This window comes from Felis catus, chromosome C1, assembly GCF_018350175.1.
Source record: "Felis catus isolate Fca126 chromosome C1, F.catus_Fca126_mat1.0, whole genome shotgun sequence".
NCBI lineage: Eukaryota > Metazoa > Chordata > Mammalia > Carnivora > Felidae > Felis > Felis catus.
Genome location: NC_058375.1, coordinates 76,992,501 through 77,014,144, shown reverse-complemented (window position 1 = coordinate 77,014,144; position 21,644 = coordinate 76,992,501). Strand labels below are relative to the sequence as shown.

The 21,644-nt window shown below is 42.5% G+C and overlaps 3 long non-coding RNA genes across 6 annotated transcripts in view; 2 read left to right on the top strand and 1 right to left on the bottom strand.

Moving 5' to 3' along the window:
- The window catches only part of LOC123379694, a 34,939-nt gene extending 30,308 nt beyond the window's left edge, over positions 1–4,631 (bottom strand). Inside the window, exon 1 of the long non-coding RNA XR_006584538.1 lies at positions 4,512–4,631. This is a non-coding gene — a long non-coding RNA (uncharacterized LOC123379694). The remainder of the gene's footprint in view (positions 1–4,511) is intronic.
- Positions 4,632–6,780: 2,149 nt separating this feature from the next.
- The window catches only part of LOC102902155, a 64,523-nt gene continuing 49,659 nt past the window's right edge, over positions 6,781–21,644 (top strand). The window contains exon 1 of the long non-coding RNA XR_002744597.2: positions 6,781–6,939. This is a non-coding gene — a long non-coding RNA (uncharacterized LOC102902155). The remainder of the gene's footprint in view (positions 6,940–21,644) is intronic.
- The window catches only part of LOC123379692, an 18,709-nt gene continuing 4,172 nt past the window's right edge, over positions 7,108–21,644 (top strand). Inside the window, exons 1-3 of one of the 4 annotated variants that reach the window (XR_006584534.1) lie at positions 7,108–7,441; positions 16,671–16,789; positions 20,511–20,634. This is a non-coding gene — a long non-coding RNA (uncharacterized LOC123379692). The other 3 variants (XR_006584536.1, XR_006584535.1, XR_006584533.1) reach the window with 3 other exon arrangements.

Below are 21,644 nucleotides of genomic sequence, written 5' to 3'. Positions count from 1 at the left end.
AATAGAGCTGACATTGCATAGAGCTGGAGGTAAGAATCATGTTGTCAGAAAAGATTATGGTGAAGTTAAAATTATGATGAATAAGATATTTTTTGGCATTTCAATTGAATCACAGATTTGGGTTTAAAAATCCATAACTGGTTTGTAATGACAAAAAATAGAAGAGAAACCTAAAAGAAGCCCCAAATGACTTTAGTCCAGTGTGGTCCACTTATCATAATTAGGGCTGTGTGTCTTAATCACAGATATTTCTGTTTATTGACAGTCAGATAACTGTAATTGTTTTAATTTTAATAAGGTGTATGAATAATGAATATTTAGAATCTCTCATTCTTTTGGCTTCCACAGAAGTGTCATTTTTAAGCTACTGGGACCAACGAATGGTTTTGCCCACTTTTTATCTTGGCTTGTCAAGTAAGGATACAAATTAAAAGCATCTTTCACCTCTAATCATAATTATTTGTGAAAAGAAACAATGTTCAACACCCCCAAAAGATGTAATTTTGGAATTTCTAAAAGATTTAATTTTGCTATATAAAATCACATAACTTAGTCTTCTTCATATTTTCACCACAGACAAGTGCAATTTCTTCACTGACTGGCACGAACCTGAAGACAGGCACATGGACAGGTACCATGATTTCAATGATTTTCTCCAAAATCTATTACAGACTGGAAAATGCTTACCTTCGTCCTTCTATACTTAAAAGTAGCTTTTTTGGCTGTTTTTTTCAAAGATTATCGTGTCTGTGACATGTAAGGCCTTGTGGCAACCACTCTGGAGAACCCCAAAACATGTAAGACCTAGCCCCTGAGTTTTAGCTGCTGATACCTTGGCTGGGCCAGAAGAACATGTCACAGAAGCAGGCAAATCTTGTGTTCTCTGCACCAAGTGTTTTATATTTAGTAAAGTCCAAATGCCAATGGATGGTTTTTGCTTTTTGTTTTTTGGGTTTTTTTGGTCTAGCTTAATTTCTTTCAGGTCTTATCCTTGTGTATCTTCACTAATGGGCAGACAAACAGCAACGTTGGTTTTGATAGCACTAGGAAACCAGGAATGTAGTGTTGTAAGGGGTGAAGCTGATCAAAGGCCATAAAGGGACCATTACAGGAGTGTGTGAAGATTGTTGGATCCTGTGAATAGGAGCCCTGCTGCACATGGACTTGTCACCTCTGGGGTCTGTTCTTTCCAGCTCCTCACTGAGGCTCTCTCTCTAGCCCCCTGTGAGCAAATGGCTGAGGAAGCACCCCTGTTACCTCTGTGCTGTATGATTTTCAACCGGCTCTCAGAACCGTATTCTAAGAATGTCTGAATCTGATCAGTTCCATAAGATGATTATGTTCTCACTACAAGTGAATTGTGAACTAAATGTATTGAGTTGGCAGCCAAGATCAATAACCTGCCTTCTTTTTTTTTTTTTTTTAAGGAAGTTCCCTTCAGCAGAAACCATTATCAGACATTCTATCCATAACTCAGCACAGAGTTCTCTGGATTTGTCTAGTGGGAAAAATTAGATCTAACGTACTGCTAATTTAGCTCAAAAAGAAACAGCTCTTGTTTCTGAAGAATACACTGAGCAATGCTTGAGTATTTTGAAATAATCAACTAAGAAAAGGGTTTGAAAAACAAAATGAAATAGTGATTTCCCTCAACACACACCCAAGGCATGTCTGCATCGTCTTCAAGCCTTTCTTTCTACCAAACAAATCAACTCAGGTCAACAGAGACTGCCTAATCGTTCTATCCTAATTTCATATATAAAGATCTTTGAGAGCCGGTATATTTCGGTTTAATCCCAACCTTTTTTTTTTCTTTTCTATGAGTTTGTTTTACAATAAACATTTTGAACATTTCCTTTCTAAAGTGCCTCTCCTCAAGTATCTTGTCTAAATGGTATATCAAGTTCCAGTTTGGCCGATTGGCAGTGCTAAGTCCCACTTTATTTAACATGCAAGGGTAGGAATTGAAGCCTTGCCTAATTGGGGTCATTTAAGGAAAACACACAGGAAATGGGTTTCTTCTTACATATACCTAGGGAGATTTTGAAACACTATTGTCAGGCAATACAAGCAATCCCTGAAACTTTTTCCCTTGGGTTATCAGAGTCCGAGACAATTGATGACATTACATCGGTCGTTCATTTTAGATTCGTGGAGCCTACAAAAATCAATAGTTTTCCATTATCAGGTCCAGCTGGGTCACTAGCCTGTCAATGAGCTGTTACAATTGCTGTACAGGGGTGAGCCTGACCAGTCAATTGCTGCTGACAAGAGGAAAACATGCTGACAGCCACAGGAACAAGTCAGAACACAGATTTGCACTTCAGTTTGCCATCCAAAGAGACTCAGAGCAAGGCCATTTTCAAGACACGGGGCACACTCTGTGGGAGGCTTGGGGGAGGGGCTACCGCCTGGTTTTATAGCACAAGCGCCTAAGGGCCTGTCGTAGCTCCAGCCAACCATCTCCTGCCGAGACTACCTGTAGTCACTGTCTTTGTTAGTAAGAGGGGCTGTACCAGCCAGAGTGGTCCCTAAACACCATCTTCTATCCCATGATGTTCCCAGCGTAAGAGTAGGAGGAAGGAACTGTACTTTTACTACCACCAACTCGATGTAATCATATGTATCTCGGAGAATGTAAAAACTAAAAAGAGGCCATACATTGGCCAAAGTCACCAAATATAAACCGATATGACTAAACATGTTGCAAGTAAGTATTGACCGAAGGACAGAAAGAAGGTCCTCCAATGTTGATATATAGGCTCCCTTGTTCTGTCATTATTTATAACATTATCTATATTTTGATCTCAACTTGAGGTATTTTACTAAACCAAGCATCCTTCATTGGGGTCTCATTCACAGATACTCTGTCAGATTCAGTGCGGGCAAGCAGAACTGAGTTCAACTTGCCCTGCCCATAATTAGGAAGTGGGGGGTACAGTGGTCAGTTTCAATAAATATCTTAACTGCCCCACATTAATAAAATGGAGACAGGCTTGCCTTGCCTACTGTGTCACAAGGTTGGCATGAGATTCAAAATGAGATCAATTGAGAGGAAGCTCATCCAAATAAGTGACTCTGTGTGTGTGTGTGTGTGTATGTGTGTGTGTGTGTATTTGTGTGTCTCTGGAAACTATCTATGCAGCAAGAAGTTTAGAAGCAACCGAAAGAAGTCCTTTCTCCAGAATAATTCATTTTGGGTCTAGACAGAATGCTTTCCTTTTTTAGTTGAATACATGAAAAATCTATCACATATTCCATTGTTAGTGAAACCCAGAGTTTAGAAGACAGCTCCGAAGTTTTACTGGGTTTGGTGGCTCTCCTTAATTCATAGAGAAAAGGACTGAGATGCCAGGAGAGTAAACACACACTGTCTGGGTTCCTGCATGTTGATGGACTTCGGAAGCAACGAGAACTTGTGCTCTGCTCTGGTCTCCTCATGCTGGTTTTATTTCAGACATCAAACTTATGAGCTCAAAAGGTAAATATTTTGAATTTGTTTCAATATTATGATTTTTAATGTTTCACTTGTATTAACATCTTTCAAGTATTAAATTCTAGCCCCCCCCCTTTTTTTCTTAATGCCTCCAGTCTTGGATTTGATTCTTTTAGAAGTCAACATTCACTTGTGTTCTATCATCAAACAAAACTGGTAATCTACTGTATTACTGGAAGCCAAGTAGCTAGGCCTTTCTTCTTCTTTTTATATTACACCACCAAAAAAAAAAAAAAAAGCATTTTCTTTAAATGAGTAAAAAAAAGTAGTTTTAACAAGAGCAAATTTGCCAGTAATTAGATGAACCAGTCTTATGTCTTCCAGCACTTGGAAGCATGAAATTCATCAGAACTCTCATAGCATTAATTAAAAAGAATTTATGTTTTTTTAATAAAATGCTTCATGTTTTAGCTCCTTTATTCCTCTACCAAATGTGATTATGTGGGGGCTGAAGGGAATTCAGGTTAATATGTTGACACACTTAACAATGCAGGGTCATGTTGCACAATACGCTTCACTGGTTTAGTTCAGTACACCCCCTGACAGGGCCTAATCATCCCCTGCCCTAAAGGCAGAGGGAAAGAGAGGATTTTAATTACTGCTCTGTATGCAAGTTTGCCAGCATTAAATTGAGACATAATTAGGCCTCTGAATTTTAATAATTGTCCTAGCTAATTGGGCAGACAAGTACGTTATGCAGCATGGCGTGATTAGATAATTAGTATTTCCAAATGACAAAATTGGGCTCTTGATTACAAATTCTACATGAAGGGGGAAAAAGGTAGCAAGCAGATCTTTACAAGTCTATTAAGGGAGAGTTTAGCAATGTTGGTAATTTAAAGTCCATTAGGAAGCAACATTTCATTCTCAGAGCTGGGGGTCTGGGACAAGGGCCTCTGGCCAACACTGGCCTCTCACTTAAGTCTCCTCCCCAGGGTGCTGTGATTTCTCTGGGGTCTGCTCATCCACTCTACCCACCCAACCCCCCACCCCAAGCCTAGCAGTCATCACTGACCTTGGGTAAGGTCTCTTTGGCTAGACACCAGATGGCAGGTGATAACTCTGAAAAAGAAGTCATGGGATGTAGGAAGGGTAGAACAGAAAAGGGGTAACCTACCCAGTAAGGGTATATGTATCTATTGTGTCTTTCCTCTGCAGGCAGCTGTTCTTTCCTTCTTCTCCCAGAATTCACCACTTTCATTGTGTCATCAGCTCCACTAGAATCTTTTTGGTGGAAAATCCTAAGTCAAAATCTTAAAATTTTGAGGTATTATATTATTGGGGTAAAGAGCATGGGCATTGGAGACTGGCCTGGATTTGAGATCATCACTCACTAGGAGTTTGCTCTTGGAGAAGTTACTTAGTTTTGCCAAATCTCATTTTCTTATTGCAAAATGAGGAACCTTCCCCCCATAAGTTTGTTGATAGGATAAAATAAGATAATGCATAAAATTTAAAGCACAATGCCTGGCATAGAGTAAATGCTCAATATTAGCTACTAGCTGTTAAATGCAAATTAAGTCAATGACTTTAGAAACTATAAGGTGGAAGTGCTGGGTCTGGCTCTTTACTATGCTCTTCACTCACTCAAATGAGGCAAGGCTCCCTGGTTCCTGTGCTTCCTAAAAGAGGGACATCGTGTTCCATTTATGCTGGAGGATGCCCAATGGCAACAGTTGCCTTTACAACTCAAATGCCCAACCAGTTTTCCTTTCTGTCCATTTTTAAGAGGTTAGCATTGCAGCAAGCCTGGCCATTCAGAAATCATGGGGGCAGTTAATCTAAGAAGAATGTGGTATAAACTCTGGATCTTACCCCACCTTGTGACTCACTCTTCACAAATGTCACTTTATTGCCCATAGAGGCATGCTCCTGGCAGCTAAACTTTTCTCACAAAAATCAATAGGCTAGGCTTCAGAGTTGTTTTTCAGGCAAAAGGAATATTAATTGGATACAAACCAGAATCCTTCTAAAAAATGATTGAGGGGCACCTGGGGGGCCTCAGTTGGTTAATCCTCCAACTTCAGCTCAGGTCATGATCTCGCAGTTTGTGAGTTTGAGCCCCATGTGGGGGCTCTGTGCTGACAACTCAGAGCCTGGAGCCTGCTTCCAGTTCTGTGTCTCCCTCTCTCTCTGCCCCTCCCCTGATCATGCTCTTTCTCTGTCTCTCTCAAAAATAAATAAACATTAAAAAAAATGATTGAAAGGTGGTTGATGGATGATAATGTGATGATAGCTTGTTACAGGAAACTCAGAAGTTCTGGATGTATATCCATGTGTAGTCATTAAAGATGACTGTAAGGGCAAAATAACCATGTCTCCATAGTTTGGTCCAGTCAAGACTGTCTACCAGACTGAATGAGAATTTTGAATGACTTTCTCAGAGTTTGTGCGTTGTGGCAGATTCCAATTCAGAATGCAGAGTTCTCTCTGTAGGTAAACTTTATATCACCACGGCATAATCTCTACAGTACATAACACCTGAGTATCAGAGAGAAGAAGGCAACAACCTGAGACCTGAGGAAGACAAGGCACTTAAGATTAAGTATAGAATGCAACCATTCTGCCAGAAGTTTAAGAAGGGAAGAATAAGATATTATTCTCCTGGGTGGGAGGAAGGCCAGAGAGAAAGAGTGAGGATTCTTATGCCTGATCTCTATTTACATAGCAAGGTAACCACTCCTCTTGGGGCTTTGAGCCTCTGTTGTTCACAGGGACCCTTCTCTCGGGGTCACACGAGTGGCCTGGAGAGTTGGTGCAGAGTTCTAGCCTCACTGCACTTCCCAGATGCCAAGAGGAAACATCACCGTGGGCACAGGGTGGGAGAGTTAATAACTGTCATATGACTTTTCTTCCTCTGCCATACAATGCTAGAGCTTCTCTCCAGCTTTTTGAAGAAGTGCGTTTATGACTGATCGCTCAACACCTTGTTGGTTCTGATTGCAGAAAACACACCTTATAAATATATGATAACCATGCTGTAATAGAGAGTGTGACAATTTACTTCACAGTGCGTTTCGGGCTGCTAATTGATCGTTTCAGTCCAGGGACGATTTGGAATAAATTATAGCCATCAAAAGGATATCACAGCTCATTTTGGTGGAAGGCTTTCCATGTCGCTTCGCGTACGTCTCCAGGAGAGCGCCGATTGCACCAGCTGAAGGAGAGGAGGGGTGGGAGCCAGCGGCGGAAAAGGAGGCCAGTGGGGCGGGGCTGGCGGGCCGGCGGGGCGGGGCGGGGCCGGCGGGGCGGGGCGGGGCCGGCGGGGCGGGGCGGGGCCGGCGGTGGCGCGCGCGTGCGCGTGCGCGCGAGGCAGCTGCAGGTCCGCGGCCGGACGGTAGAGGCCTCCCTTCTGAGGAGGCGGCGCGGCCGCAACCGGCTGGGGCTCTGCTCCCCAGCTCGCGGGTCCTTCCCGACGAAGTCCCTGCGCGGCCCGACCCAGTGTGAGTATTCCCCACTCGCTCTCTTCCTCCCGCAGGCGGCACCGCCTGTTCATTAGAGGTGAGAGCGTCCGCCGGGCAGAGGGCCCTGCTGGGGGCGGGGGTGCTCACGTGCGGAGGGGCTCACCTCCGGCTCGCTGCTGCCCCTCAGCGGGGCTTCCCCAGGGGGTGGGTGGGGGGAGGGAGGTAGAGGTGCTTTCGCGGGGCGAGGCTCTTAGCTCCCGGAGCCGGACTAGCGAAGCGTGGAGTCGCCGCGGCCCGGTTGGGGGCTTTGTGTGCAGTTTAGAGTCCGTAGCTCTGCTTTTCACGGCGCAGCTGGGGAAGAGGGCTCGTGACAGACCCAGGCTCGCGGGGAGTCTTGCCCACCGCAAACCCCAGGGGAGGGCGAGGAGAGCGCGGGTCGGGCGGTTGGCAACGCGAGCCCGCGTGGGGGTCGCCCGTGCCCGAGGTCGCGGGGCCGGCGAGTCGCTCGCTGGGGGATGCGGTGAGAGCGCCGGCCAGAAAGGTTAGGTGCCAGACCCTGCCCACCCCTCACCCGAGACGTGTGGAGCCGATCGCACCCCCAGACCCTCGTTTGGTTTTATTTCCCAGCAAAGTGTGTGCCGTCGCCTGGCGGTCATGGAGAAGGGGGACGCAAAGGCCTAGCCCTGGATGGGATTCGAATTTGAAAAGAAAAAAAGTTTTTCCTATTCCTGTCGCAGGCACTTGCCTTTCTGGTCTCCCCGCCTCGCCCACGAGACCTCCAGGCAACTTTTATTCTCTTCCTAAGTTGAAGCGTAAGCAGTGTTGAGGCCCTTCAGCTCACACGTAACCAACCCCTCTGTCCCAAGTGCTCAAAGTCGGGGCTTCGCGCGGTGCTCTTAGTTGTTTAGTCCTCTGTCACGCTAATACGTTATGTCAGTCTAGGGCACGGATGTTTCCATGCAGGCGATTTTGACAGCAATCACCATACCAAGCTATTATGAAGTGTGATGTCAGTGCGTTCTGGAGGACGGATAATATATAAGCCAGTTCTTGACACGCTATCTTACAAGGAAACATCTGAGACCATCAGGAAGAGGCATTTTAATTCACACACCAAAAATATTTTGTGTTTGGTTGACATCTTTCAAAATGCTGAAAGAGGTAGTAACATTTACCATTTTGTAGGTATTTATCAATATACTCACAAAAGTCCCCCAGGAAGGAGGAGGGTTTTATCTTCTTGCTGTTCTATCATATATGCCGAGGTACAGAGATGTTATGTGTCCTACCAAATAGTCCACAGTAAGTCAGGGAGAAGGCGCTATTTATAAAACCAAACATCTAAAACTGGAATAATTGGAAAAGTGAGGAAACTAGTTGTGCAAGAAAATCATCTGGTAGCTTAAATGAGAGACCCATATGCTTTTAGTACAAGTGCTGGGTATGTGAAACGTACAGTTTATCTCAGGTATGGAATTCAGGTAAATATTCTGTAAAGCTCCAGTCTTAATGACTAAGTAGGTATTACTCTTGGGTATTAAAGACTGATTTTATCAGGAGTCACTTAAAACAAGGGATTAAGTTCAAAACTATTGCGAGGGCCCTGGTGAATGAATTCTGACATCTGAAGTCATCCAAATCTAAGCAAATACTTTAGGCTTGATACTATATAACACAAACTGTATTTACACGGACCAAATTCTGTAGGAGTCACTTTTACCATGGACTCCGCATGTGTTGACTCAAGGTATGATTTTCTTTTCCTCCATTCATTAATTCAAGAAGTATTTATTCATTATCTGTTATAGGTCCTCCGTTTCACTTTGCCATTGAACATGATCCCCATAAGCAGCTAATAAATAATTGTTGAAGTGTAACTAGAATACCTGTATCTTCTCCTGGCTCCAGGAAATTTGAGGAATATTATTATGAAAGAGTTAAAAACTGTGGCTTTTCATGTATACAAATGAGAAATTGGATTGATTACTCTCAAGTAGTAAGTCAAGGAAAGAAAAATTGCAGGTCAGGAAGTTTTCTCCAGCTAGTAAGTGCCCTGTCCCTACCCAGTGGCATGTGTTTGTTTGTTTGTTTGTTTGTTTGTTTGTTTGTTTCCCCTCCTTAAGGCTTTAAAAACAATGTTTAAAGGGCTTTCTTGATCGAATGGGCTTATGACATTCTTTTAATTATTTTAGAATGTCAAGTTTTCCTAAAAATGTCTTGTTCCTCATATGGTATACCGGAGTATCTGGTTTTGTGTGAGTAAAGGCATGATATTTTTAGTTAAAATCAAAGCCACATACTCCTTTCTCTCCCAATCTGAAATAAGAATGGCCTACAGCTAAGTCAAGCAAACAAACACATCCCAAGTAGTCACAAATACACCTGGTTAAAACTCATTTTCATTGGTTTAATAGAAATAGAAAAAACATACCCAATATGTCTATCCCGATTATTTATAGTTTGAATGTTTTTGTGGATAATGCTTCAGATAATTCAGAACAATGCCTATATTCTTGAATATCAAGACATTTCTGTGTGAAATATATAAGATGCACCTAAAGAATGTCAAATTTTGTGAAGTACAGTAATAGAAGATGTTAAGAATAATTTTATCTCTACTCTAAATGTGTGCTGTAGAGCTGAAACTGTGTAACCAGGATATGACTATAAACTGATGTAGACAACTATACCAGGACTTGCACATATATTTTAGTGTGTCTTTATCCAGCTAGTCATCCTGAAAGTTTGCAATGATGCGTTCATTGCTGCCATTGATCAAACCTGTTTTGGAGCTCTTCATTAGGCACTGTTTTCAAAACTCACAGCACATCTTGTTAAAAAGCCTAGGCAGTGGTAAGTCATCTTCTTTTGTAGACTTTCAGTGCCCTGAAGAGTAGGGAGACTGATCAAGTCAGGGTAGTATAATTTGGGATCAAAACAATCAGAAGGACAATTAGATGGCTTTCTTTAGTAGCTTTTAAACTAGTTCTAAAGTCATTATACAAACATAGTTTGGATAATGGCAGCACCATTGGAATAAAAGTAGCTGCCAAGGGACAGCTTTAAGAAAAGTGCTCATTTGGAGCTGTACATTCTCTTTGATTGTCAATGAATTATTAATTTAACAGTCATATACATGTATAGTACAATGGTATACAGTACAGAGACATGCTCAGAAAGTTATGTTGTCAAGAATTTGGTTGATCTGGATTTTATGAGAGTTCAGTTTTGCTGCTATGATTACAAAAGCTGTTAAGTTCTAGAATATGGAATGGATAGGAAAAATTCAAGATGTCATGGGCTAAATTCAGGATTGCCATATACAGTTCTATAGAATTTGTGCTCACATTCCTTGAAATATAAAAGAATCATACTCAGTTAAGAAACCAAATTTCACCTGTATTCTATTTTGTGAGCAAGGCATTCACCATTACCAAAAAATTCAGTGATCCTTAGACTGTAGGTTAAATGTAACCTGTGGGTTGAAACGTTTGTCATTTTTAGTAGTTGGTTGTGAATACAGACCCCAAAGTAGATATGTAGTAGAACCACTGTGTACTGCTTTAAGTTAACAATATACTATCAAAATATAGAATCATGAAACTCCTCACCCAGTGAAGTTAAACTCTTATATTCAAGACCAGAATATAAGAGAGGGAATAGAAAGACTACGAAAAGAGAAAGAGGTAGGTCATGGGACTTTTGAATCATAATTAGTTGAATTTATTTGAGGGAAGAGTTTATAATTCCTTTCCAAAAACCACTAGCAAACAATTTAAAATCTGAGGGAATAGTTGAGATTCAACTCCAGCTGAGACTGTATGGAGTACCAAGAAAAGCAGAAAGAATGTAATTAGCTGAGTAGGAATTTTTCTAAGAGTTCAGGTCTAATACCTTAGTATTATATAAAGGGCCACGGGATCATTAGTGATTAGCAGGGATTCAGACCATAATGATGAGAGATCAAGGCCAGGGGACAAAGATGAAAGAGCCTTCCAGCTTAAACTGAATGTTGCAAATGCTGGTGCACTTACATAGGGAAGGTCAGCCAGCAGATAAAGAAATAGGGCAACAGTCCCAAAGCAACAAATGTGTTCTTCTCTTTCACCCAAGAGTTAGATTGGATATGGAGACTAACCAAGTTTGAGCTGAGACGAAAAGAATGACCTTATTTCAATCGTTTATAAGGTCTGGAAATTTGAGTCCTGTCTGCTTTGATGAGCTTGGATATTGCCCAGAAATTAGGGAAGGGGACCTGCTGGGTCCTGGATACCAGGGCTACATACCCAACTTAAAGGTCAGTGAACAAGGTAGACAGATCCAGTTCTTTTCTGCGTAGACCTGGTTTGTCCATTAGGTAGACTAAACAACTCCTAAATTTTACATTATAAGTACAAGGGAATATTAGGTACCCAGGAAATCCTCAATAGATATGACAGTGGTGGGAAAATAAATGACGTAATGTTAGCCTTTCTTTTGAAACGGCTAGCCTAACCATTATGTCTATTCATCTTCTATAGACTTAATAAACATCCAAATGTTTCTTACTTTGAGTCAAAATATTAAATTTTGTCTATAGGATAGGGGTGAGGAGGCTCTTAATAGTTTAAAGCCCATCTCTTTATTAATAGGGTCCTGGTGGTAGATTTACAAAGTTCACATGTGGATCCAGAATATAGGAAAGGTGAGAAATTGCCCTGAAAATTGGGAAGTATCATGTGGTAGAAAGAAAACTGGACCAGGAGTGGAGACCAGGTTTACCATGTACCAATTGTGTTACTTGGAGCAAATTTTGGTTTCCTTTTAGGCAAAATGTATATCAATCATAGTGGTACCCTATGGATCTACTTCAAAAGGTAGTTTTGATCCTAATCTGAGACGAAGTAAATGGAAGGACTTGGTTTATTAAATACTGTGCAAGTGCAGGATTTTGTGTGCCACTGCACAGGTTTTGTAGGTAAAGGTAAGGGTTGTAACTCTTGAGCTATACACATATTTAAACCAAAATATAAATGAAGATGGAAACTTACCTTTGGGAACTTGGGAGAATAGAGTGGTTTTAGCATGGATACTAGAGACAGGTGGATAATGTAGTCATTATTTCTCCTTTCTCAAGTTCATAAGAAGTAGTACTCTGTTGCCATTGCAAGAGATTTAAAAAAATAAAAATAAAAAGCTTCCTGAAGGGCTGTTGGTTGTAAAGAAACCTGCCAGCTTGCTTAATACTATCAAGTCCAGATCTTCAGCATTGGCACTGAAGACAGGCTCTCCATGTGGGGGGAAAAGTAGCCAGACTTCCAGGCCTTGTTTTTTTGTACTCTCAGAAGTTCTTCTTTTCTTAGACATTTCATTTATTCCCATTGCCATCTTCATATCTTACGGGAGGACAGAAGCTGATTGAAGTTCCATATATTGGTGTAATTGGTCAGCTGTGAACATTTTTTTGCAATTGTTATTCCTCCCACAGGAGCAACCCATTTTTGCTGCAGAGATAACACAACCTCCCCCCAACCCCTTGCAGGCTTAAAAAAAAATGAACACTTGTATCTTTTATTTTTTCGTACTTTCCTCTGTGTATTTAAAAGTTACAGAGGCTCTTTTTCTTTCCCCAGCAGCGGCTCCAGCTCACAGAAACACAAGTACAGATACAGATAAGACAGCATCATTGGCTCCCACCAACAGGGGGCATGGCTCCAAGACAGGAGGGGAGAATAGAAGGAGAAGTCTGGGATGTTATGGGGCAGTATGCACTCATCTTTCCTTCTGTCCAGTTTCAGAATCTACCCTACTAAAGAGTAAAAACAGTGCCCCTTGTCTGAAGTCATTGGTTAAAGGGAGGTTTCCTGGAAGTTTGTTGAATATCTTCCACACAGTGATACTTCATGAATTCACATTCTGTGAGGCACAGTGTATTTGAGCCAGTGTTGTATATTGCAGCATTTGACTGGTTTCAGGTAGTCTGTGTTTGAATATCACATCGGTTACTTGCTGAGTGGTTTGGGCAAGTTTCTTAAAAGCCCCGAGCCTTGTTTTCTTTATCTGCAAAATGACAATAATAATAGTATCTGCTTTTTAGGATTGTTGTACCTGATTGTTTAGGATTGTTGCTGTGTGCTCAGCAAATGGGAGCTATATTTTTAGGCTCTGGGGAGTGAGAAAGAAATACAAAGGAATTTCCATTTTCAAGGAGCTTACAATGTGGTTGGAAGGGACTGAGTAAAAGAAAACTGACAAGACCGTGCAGGGCAGAGAATAGGCATGCCATATAAGTGTTGCAGATAATGAAGAGTTCAGCAGTCTGCCAAGGACTAGGATGAATGGTGAAAGATTTCAAGATAGAGGTGGGAATTATCTTTGGGATTTACAGGCTGGGTGGGATTCAGATATATATGGTGGAGTTGAGAAGGCATTGTGGATGGCCGGGAGAAGTAGTGATCAGAACACACAGTATAGCAGGGGTGGGAGTATGCCAGAGTGGAAAGTAAACCAGCTTTTGAGCCAGATATATAAGCATAAGAATCCTGTCTCTGCGGTGAGATTTTGGTTGGACTTAACTTCTTTAGTCTCAGTTTCTACAACCTGAAAATGGGTGTAATCATATCTCCTTAAGTTCAAGGGGTTAAATAAGATAATGTTTGTAATGCCTAACATGGTGCCTGCCACCTCACAGGTGTTCAATGAAATGAAGATAATCCATGTGGTGTTTTGAGAGGACAATGGGAGGGCTGTCTGAAGAGCTGTCTTGCCTTGGGTAAACTAGTAGTGGAAAACAAACCAGAAATGTCCAGTTAGGGAGAGTGGTGAGGAGGCTTAAAGGGCAATTTAAGGAGGTAGGGCTGTTACAGGCTATCAGAGCTATTCAGGGCTTTCCAGTAATGTGAGGGTTTATGGTAGTTAATATCAAGGCACTCTGAAAGCTGTTTTGGAAAAAGGAAGAAACTCACTTTGCACATGTAAGGTGACAGGTGTATAGATTAGGATAGTGGAAGGGTTACCAGACCTGGTTGACCTGGTCTCTCTAAAGTTTTTTTTATAGACAGAGCTAAAGACTAAACAGTGTGGAGTTAGGGAACCTTTGTGTTTTGTTTTGTGTGTAGACTCCTAATAGTGTCACTTGTCCAGAATAAAATCAGTATAGACCCACAACTTTGGAAAATAGAACTCGATGTTCAGGGACTGTAAAAGGTGGGAAGTAACTTTAATGCTAAGTAAGTCCTAGAACTTGCTTTAGCTTAAAAAATAGCCCTTTAAAAATTTTTGTTCCTTTCTCCTTGTTAATGAAAATGAGTTTGTGCCTTTCGTTGGTTTCCAGGAAGACATAAGTACAGGTCATTTGTAGCAGTGTAGAGTTTGAGGTTAGGATTGTAGTCACATTGGGTTAAACGGTGAGGTAGCAAAATGATAATTTTGATGACTTTGTTTGGTGACGTTGTGATTTGGATGAGAAAATGCTGTCCTTTCCCTTTGGTTTGGAAGTGATTTAATTAAAAATACAAACCTAGGAAACAGTTTTGGATACAAGGGGATTTATTTATATTGTCTCTCATTTTCTCCTCACCTCTCTCTTTTTTCTGCCCATTGTAGTTTTGTAATGGGAGAATAAATGGTAGAGAATTGTTTTTCTAAAGAAAGTTGCATTGATTATATGGACACCAGTTTTTAAAATGTGAGGAAATTGCAACTACCTATTACTTTTCGGTGGTAGGCCTTAAACATATTAAGCAGGAAAGGATAACTGACCTACCATTGATTTCCTGAATTTCACTGTTCTCCCATCTGGGGGCAAGGGCAACATGGTGCTAATAGCTCTGAGGTGTCTGGGGTGTCCCAGTAGTTAACTGTAGCCAAGTATTGCTTCCCTTGGAAGGAGGATGTACATGCCAAGGGGATTGTGCACAGTGGTTGACAAACATAGAAAGGGGATAAATAACAAAGGAAAAGGCAGGCCCTGTGAGGTTAGAGGCAAAGCAAGCTGGCTTAGTCCTGTTGCTTCTGAGCAGGGGCAAGGAGTGTATTTCATTTCTCATCCCTTGAGTTTATTTAAATTATCTGTTGGGGTGGGGGTGGAAATAAGGCTGATTAATACTAAGATGCAAACATGAGGATTATACCCAGCTTCTGATACTCCTTTTCACTCCATCTTGGAAACTGAAGACCACAAAAGAAACTTGTTGGAAAGGAAGGAAGGAGAGAAAGCAAAATGTATTTCTCCACTTTTTAATGAGAGGTGTTTTTTGAATATATGCTATTTGGTATTTTATATAATGGTATTTTTGGTATCCATGCCACCCTAACAGATCATCCACAGTAGCTCCTGGCTGAAGCCCTGGCCAGCAGGGTTTGAACCAGGGGCAGGTGGTATTGGACAGAGGGTATTCAGGGTGCTGCTGTCATTAATTTTGCTGAAAGAGCCTCATCAGAGACCACATGTCCCCTCCTTGGTGGGTGGCATTGAGCCTTGGAGAGGGCCTCCATGCAGTTTTCAGCCTTGCCCCCTCCTCCAACCCTTCTGCCTTCTGCTTCTGCAGTGGGACCTCTCTCTCTCTCTTCCCCCCCCCCCCGCTTTTTTTTTCAATTAAATGAATTAATTACCAGGCGTTTAACTTTTTGCCAGACTCTTTCATTATGCCCAGAGTTGTTGCTGAGCGGCAAAGGGAAGTAATAACATTCGCAGTGAGGGGCAAATCCTGTTAATGAACAAATTAAAGTTCAAACAGTGATTCAAGTTCACAACCTCTCCGTGGCTCTTCTCTTTAATAAGAGTTATACATGTTACTTTCCTGCTCTTTTCTCCTTTTTATTACTTTTTAAGCTTTTCATCAACACTGCTGGGGCATATTTGAGGCTCCCAGCCTTTCAGCCCTGACAAGGACTGGAGCACTTATAATCCCATCTTAATTTGGCAACTTTTGTAAAACACATAAAGGGCCCAGGGTCACTTTTGGTCACCAGAGCCCAGTGACCATATAGCTTCCACCTCCTTCCAGGGCTCTGTGGGTTGCTTCTCTCCCTACACATTCCTCTTCAGCAATCAGGATCTGATCACTCACCTTCCTGCCCCTGGGCACCGCTTTGCCAGGTGGGGCTGCAAGGGTCTGAGCCTTTGCCTCTCTCTGTCCTTCTCCTGTTGTCTTCTCCACCTACCTGGTTGCAGCCTTTAGGGGGAAGGGGACTTGGTGAAAAGAGGGAGGACCTTCAGACTAAAACCTTTACAGGGAAAGGATCCCTTCCTGGCCACCATTGTTACCAAATGCTGCTTGCCTCATTTAGGGGACCACGCAGATGCTGAAAGGCCCAAGCCTCATTGGCCCAAACCAGAGCCAGGCAGGGGCCTGGTGGGGAAGGAGCCCAGGCGGTATTGGGTGCCTGCCTACTTCTCTCTCTCCCTCTTTTTTTTTCCCCCTCCCCATACTGTGGATTGCGTGGGGGTCTTTTCCACCTCCGTGCCTGGCTTCTCACCACCATTCCCTGAGCGTGGCTTGATATAATCACCATGACAACTGCAATCTACGAGCATACACATAATAGAGATGAAATAGACAAAAGATTAGCATGCCATGAAAAGTACAATAAGTTTCTTATTTAGCATTTAGATAACTGTCTTTCCTTCGGAGCAAGCTTCAAAGTTGAAGCCAGTTTAGACCAAGAGGATTAATTCTTTCTCCCGCATGCTTCATTGAATCTCTCATTACCAAACTTTGTCTGTATTGATGTAAGATTTGATTGAAGATTAGAGCATTTAGCAAATCTTGCTTTTCTGCATGTATCAGGTCCTTTCAAGCACGGATCGCAGTGCCCAGTGGTCAATACCCTTACTTTTATCCAGTGTCTGCTTCATTTAAACTTAATCAACTCCATCAACGAACTGGAACAGGGAAACGTCCCTGCGGTAAGAATGTTGTGCTTTTGTGGGATAATTCTTTGCTCTTTCCCGATCCGTTGCCGTTAAACCTAAAATTGCACTATGATGAACTTTTTTTTTTTAATCAATATGATAATGACAATTGGGCCTGAATGCTCTGGTAGGACTTAGACTTGAGCTGAATCTGGTTTCCATCACTAAAACAACTTCTGGTCCTATGATAGTCCGCCTCCTTTTGTGTGGCTTTAATACCTTTTCTTCCCTGACATTGAATATTGCTCAAGCTGGAAAATGATGCATCTTTGTAGGGAAGGCTCATATGTCACAGCCAGAAAGTGAAGCAGACCGATTGGTTGTGTGAATTATCTGACTTGCTGCAGTGAATTATTTGCACTGTTTCCCTACCTAGTCAACAAGTTCCTGAGGTATAGTAGAGATCAATCAAAACTGACAGCCTGCATGTGAAGGCTTTACTGTGTAAATCTGGCGCACTCATCCTAGCCATGCCGGCCCTGGCATCTGTATATCATTTTTATACTGCTACCAGTAGAGCAATTTCAAAAGTATTTGCAAGGAAAATGCGTGTCCCCATCTGTTCCTAGAAGCATAAATGTGCCACCTTCAGAGGGTTTTCACTGGTAATCATATCTTTAATGATCAACAGACTAGTGATATATATTTTTCCATAAAATGGGGTTTTCTTCACTTTATTGTGATTGGCTAGAATAAATAGCTTTTCCATATGTTCGGGAGATAAAATATAAGATTAGCAGAGGTCGTTTGTTGGATAGTAAACAAAAGAAACAATTCATTCCAAATAATCTTTGAACAGAAGCAATGACAAAATTAAGTTGCAATAACAGAGCATCTGAGGCCCCACATCAAAAAACAGACCTTGTTCCTCCTTGGAAAAGGAGCCGTTTAAGAGTAGAAACTTAGAGTCTCCTAGAGGACTCTGGTGGCTTATTTTCATGAGGCAGGGGAGGGAAGGAGCGGGGTAAGAAGGAGAGGCTAGAATAATACTTATTTGTTCTACTTCTGTTTTAAAGTCATATTTCCTATCCCTTTATTTTTTAAATTTATTTTTCAAATTCCTTTCCCTTTATTTTACCTGCTATTTGCCCATCTTCACTGCAGCACCCTCGGTAAGTGTGTTCCGAAAGTAAGAAAATGCAACCTTGCTGAATTTCTCTTCAGGCCTATAAGGAGATAGGGATGATTCTTGTACTTAAAAAATTAAAAGGCTGGCTTCCTCCATGGGAGATTTCTCTTCTTTCATAGAAAAGGGTGACCTTGAAGAGCCGAGCACAGTACCTGCCTTTAAGTGAAATTCCAGAGCCATGCAAAAGCTATCTCAAGATAGCCAAGACCCACCAGGAACCCCCTGGGAAGTGTTCTTAGCAATCTGATCCCACCTATGTAGGTTACAGTCTGAAGATACAATCAGGCCCTGACCTGCCTCCCCACACTTGTACCCACGCATGTATTCTCCACACTCAGCACCCAAGAGGCCCACCCCTTTTCAAATGCAGACATTCTTAGTTCTGTAGACACTGTTAGAAGTTTGGAAACTTCTCCAGGATCTCTGTTAGATGTTTCCACTGCCTAATTAGTAATCTTCAATCCTATTTTATTTGCAGAGTTGGGAGAGAACCTCCTGTTCCACGAAGGACTGACATTAGTTGTAAGATGCCTGAATCTATGTAAACAATGTCTTCAGCCTTCAGGGTTTCCAGGAAATAGGTGTAGAGCTGTTTAGACCTGTTTTCTACAAGTCAGGAATTGAGAACGAGAAGTTGGGATGGGAGTTTCTCTGAAACATTGAAATTAAGAGCAGTTAGGTTAACTGTTCAGCTGATTTCTTTATTATTATTTTTACCCCCTTGGGACAATGTGGGTATTGGGGGGGGGGATTCTGTCCTTTCTGTATATGTTACCCTCTTCACCCCCGTATTCCCCAGATTTTTTTTTCCTCTCTCCAAATGCCTACTGCTCTCACTGCAGCAGGAGTGTATAGGTATTAGTTTGAAAATTGGAAATGTGGTGTTCAGGCTGATCCCAAGCAGAAAGTCTGTTAGCATCTTAGACCTGACTTGTGTTAATTTCCTGGCCCCAGTGAGGCTTGGGAACACTGACAGATCAGTAGAAAAAATAGCTCACTTAAGTCTCTGGCCAGAAGAAGATGGGAAAGCTACCAACAAAAGATTTTCTTTTAAAATTTCCCCTTAATCTTAGAAACATAATCTTATAGGCTGGGTTGTACATAGGTAAGTATAGACTTTATAGGATTTACAGGTAGATCACATTTTGCCTGATCTGAAACCGTATTTGCTATAATATTACAATTAAGACTGAAAGAAAGGGAAGTCACACTTGTGGTTGCCACATTGTATTGTGATATACTGCAGATCTGTAGTCTGCAGTGAATTTGCTTGCTACAAGGAAATTCTGGCATGTGTTGTGTATGAATGAAACATGATTTACACTCAGTTCAAAAAATTGAATTTCCTGATTTCTATATATCTTAGTTTGAAACCCATTTTGCATTGAATTTCTGTGTTGTTTTTAGAAAATGAAAAGAAGTAAACTCACCAACTGATTTTATGTGGGAGAAATAAATGTGTGATGTTTGCTCCTTCCCTTGTCCAGGAGGACGAGGCTGTTAACTATAGGTGGGACATTTCCCACTCTGTTCTCCTGTGTCCAGGGGTCCTGTTTAACCTACAGATCTCTGCCAGGAATATTGCTGTCCACATGGGAGTGGAAGGCACTGCAGAGCTTACCTTTGGGGCTCAGGTTGGCTGAAGCTCTGAACCATAGAACTGCAGGCATCCAAGGTTTTCCTAAACACTAGATTGGAGCCATTTGCAACATATAGTCCTTTGCTGCTTCAGAACCACAGACCCTCTACATGTGCATATCCATAGCAGATATGGACAAGCACTGCAAATTTTAAAAACAGACATACTATGTTCAGGGTGAAAATTACTGCAGCAACAATGCCATCTCTTTCCCTCCAAAGTCTCACTGCCACCAAGCAACCTCATCAATAAATCCAAGCTTATTTCACTGAAAATGTACTTAATTCCAGAAAAATTACTAGATATATGTATGTAGCAATATTATTTGTTAACCAGTTTTATGAAAAAACCTCTCCCACCTTAGAAGAAAATATTGAACCTTAAACTCTAATTCAGATATTTAAAAACATGTAGTTTAATACAGTGTTATTTTGCATATAATGTCTCATGATTGTAATATGCATAGTATTTGGTTTTTTTAGATACCCCTTAACAAGACAGGGGAGCAAGCAGTATGGTGGTTTGCAAAGAAGTTCAGATTTTAAAAATAAGCTTAAGGAATTGCCTGTTTTGATTAAGGAAAATAAACTCAATTGATTGTTAAAACAAAATGAACTATTAAAACTTAGTGCCAATTAACAATCTTTAAATTACTGATAAAATGCCACCTGGATCTTAAAAATGCCAAGGTGTTTAAAGTTATCCGAAAATGAAAAATTTGGAGGAATTGAAGTACCTTTTTTGTTCTCCCTTACTCTGAACAGGATACTAGTAATACTTTGTCACTCCTGGCTTTTACTGGGAATTTTCATCTTGTTCCAGAAGGAAATAGCAGAAAAGCAACTTTTACAGTTAATAGCCTCAGTCTAAAGAACGTTATTTCTAGGCAGAATTTCTACAGTCACCCTTGTCTGTGAACACTCGTTAAGGATGTGTTTTAATTTTAGGTCAGAACAACTGGGTTAAGATCTGGAGAAGACATTGAGTTTTCCCTATGGGGGAAGGAGGGGGAGAAAGGAAGCTAAATGAGTTTTACTGTGCCGCGGAAGGACTACTCCAGGCACCAGTGTGGTAAGGAAAAGTGGATTTGTAAGCAGCGTTCTTCTGCCCGTCCGTGTCTTAACCCACTTGGAGCCATTCACCTTGGGAGCAGGTTGCGGGTGGTCACTAGAGACCTCCATCTCGCTCACTTCCTCTCAATGGCCTTTTGCCCAGACTTAAGGTACCTTCTTCCAGGATTCCCCTCCCCCATCCCAACACAAACGGCGATGGACGTGACAGCTGTTTCGTGAAGCCTGCTGGTCATCCCGGAGGGGGCAATCCTGTCCCCTCTGGGCGTTCAGAATCCTACTTTAGGATCCTTCCACTCCGCAGTGCTGAAAGTCAGCGAACAGTTCTGGTTCGGGGCTTCGGGGACACGTGACCCGCGGGCAAAGTCCGGGAACCGTCGGTGGGTGACGCTAGGCGCGACTCAGCCGTTCCGCAGCCCGGCGCCTTCTGACGCCTTCTGACAAACCTGGCCGCGAGTGCGGAGCGCGGCGGCCAAATGACCCTGGACCCAGGTCCGGTCCGACCCCCGTGAGCAAGTGTCAGCCTGAGGATGCACTCTGCCCTGGCGGGGCTGGAGGTCGACCTTTTGCACAGGAGAGGCTGACTTGAGAGCACAGACACGTCCCCAGTTACTACTCGCCGCCGGTCAACCCCGAAGCAGGCGCGCAGGGAAAAGGTGAAATGGGGACTGTGCCCTTGCTGCCCGCCCTTGCCCCTCTTTGTGTCCCAAGACATCGCCTCGAGAGTACAGACGCGGCTCCGGGGCCGCAGGGCCAGAGACCCTGTGGTTTCATTCCCCTTGGCTTCAGGCGGAGGCTGAGATGGTCGGGGTAGGCCTTACGCCGGCGGCAGAGGCCCTGCCAGTGGGAGGGGGACGGGGAGCCTCTGCAGCGTCAAGCGGCCTCTCTCACTTATTTCCAGACGTTTCCGACGAAACGCCCTAGGGAAGAGCCGCTGCTCCTCCCGAATTCTCGGCGTTCGCTGACCCAGGTGTTGGAGGTTGCCGCTCGCCCGAGCTCTCAAAGGTCCCA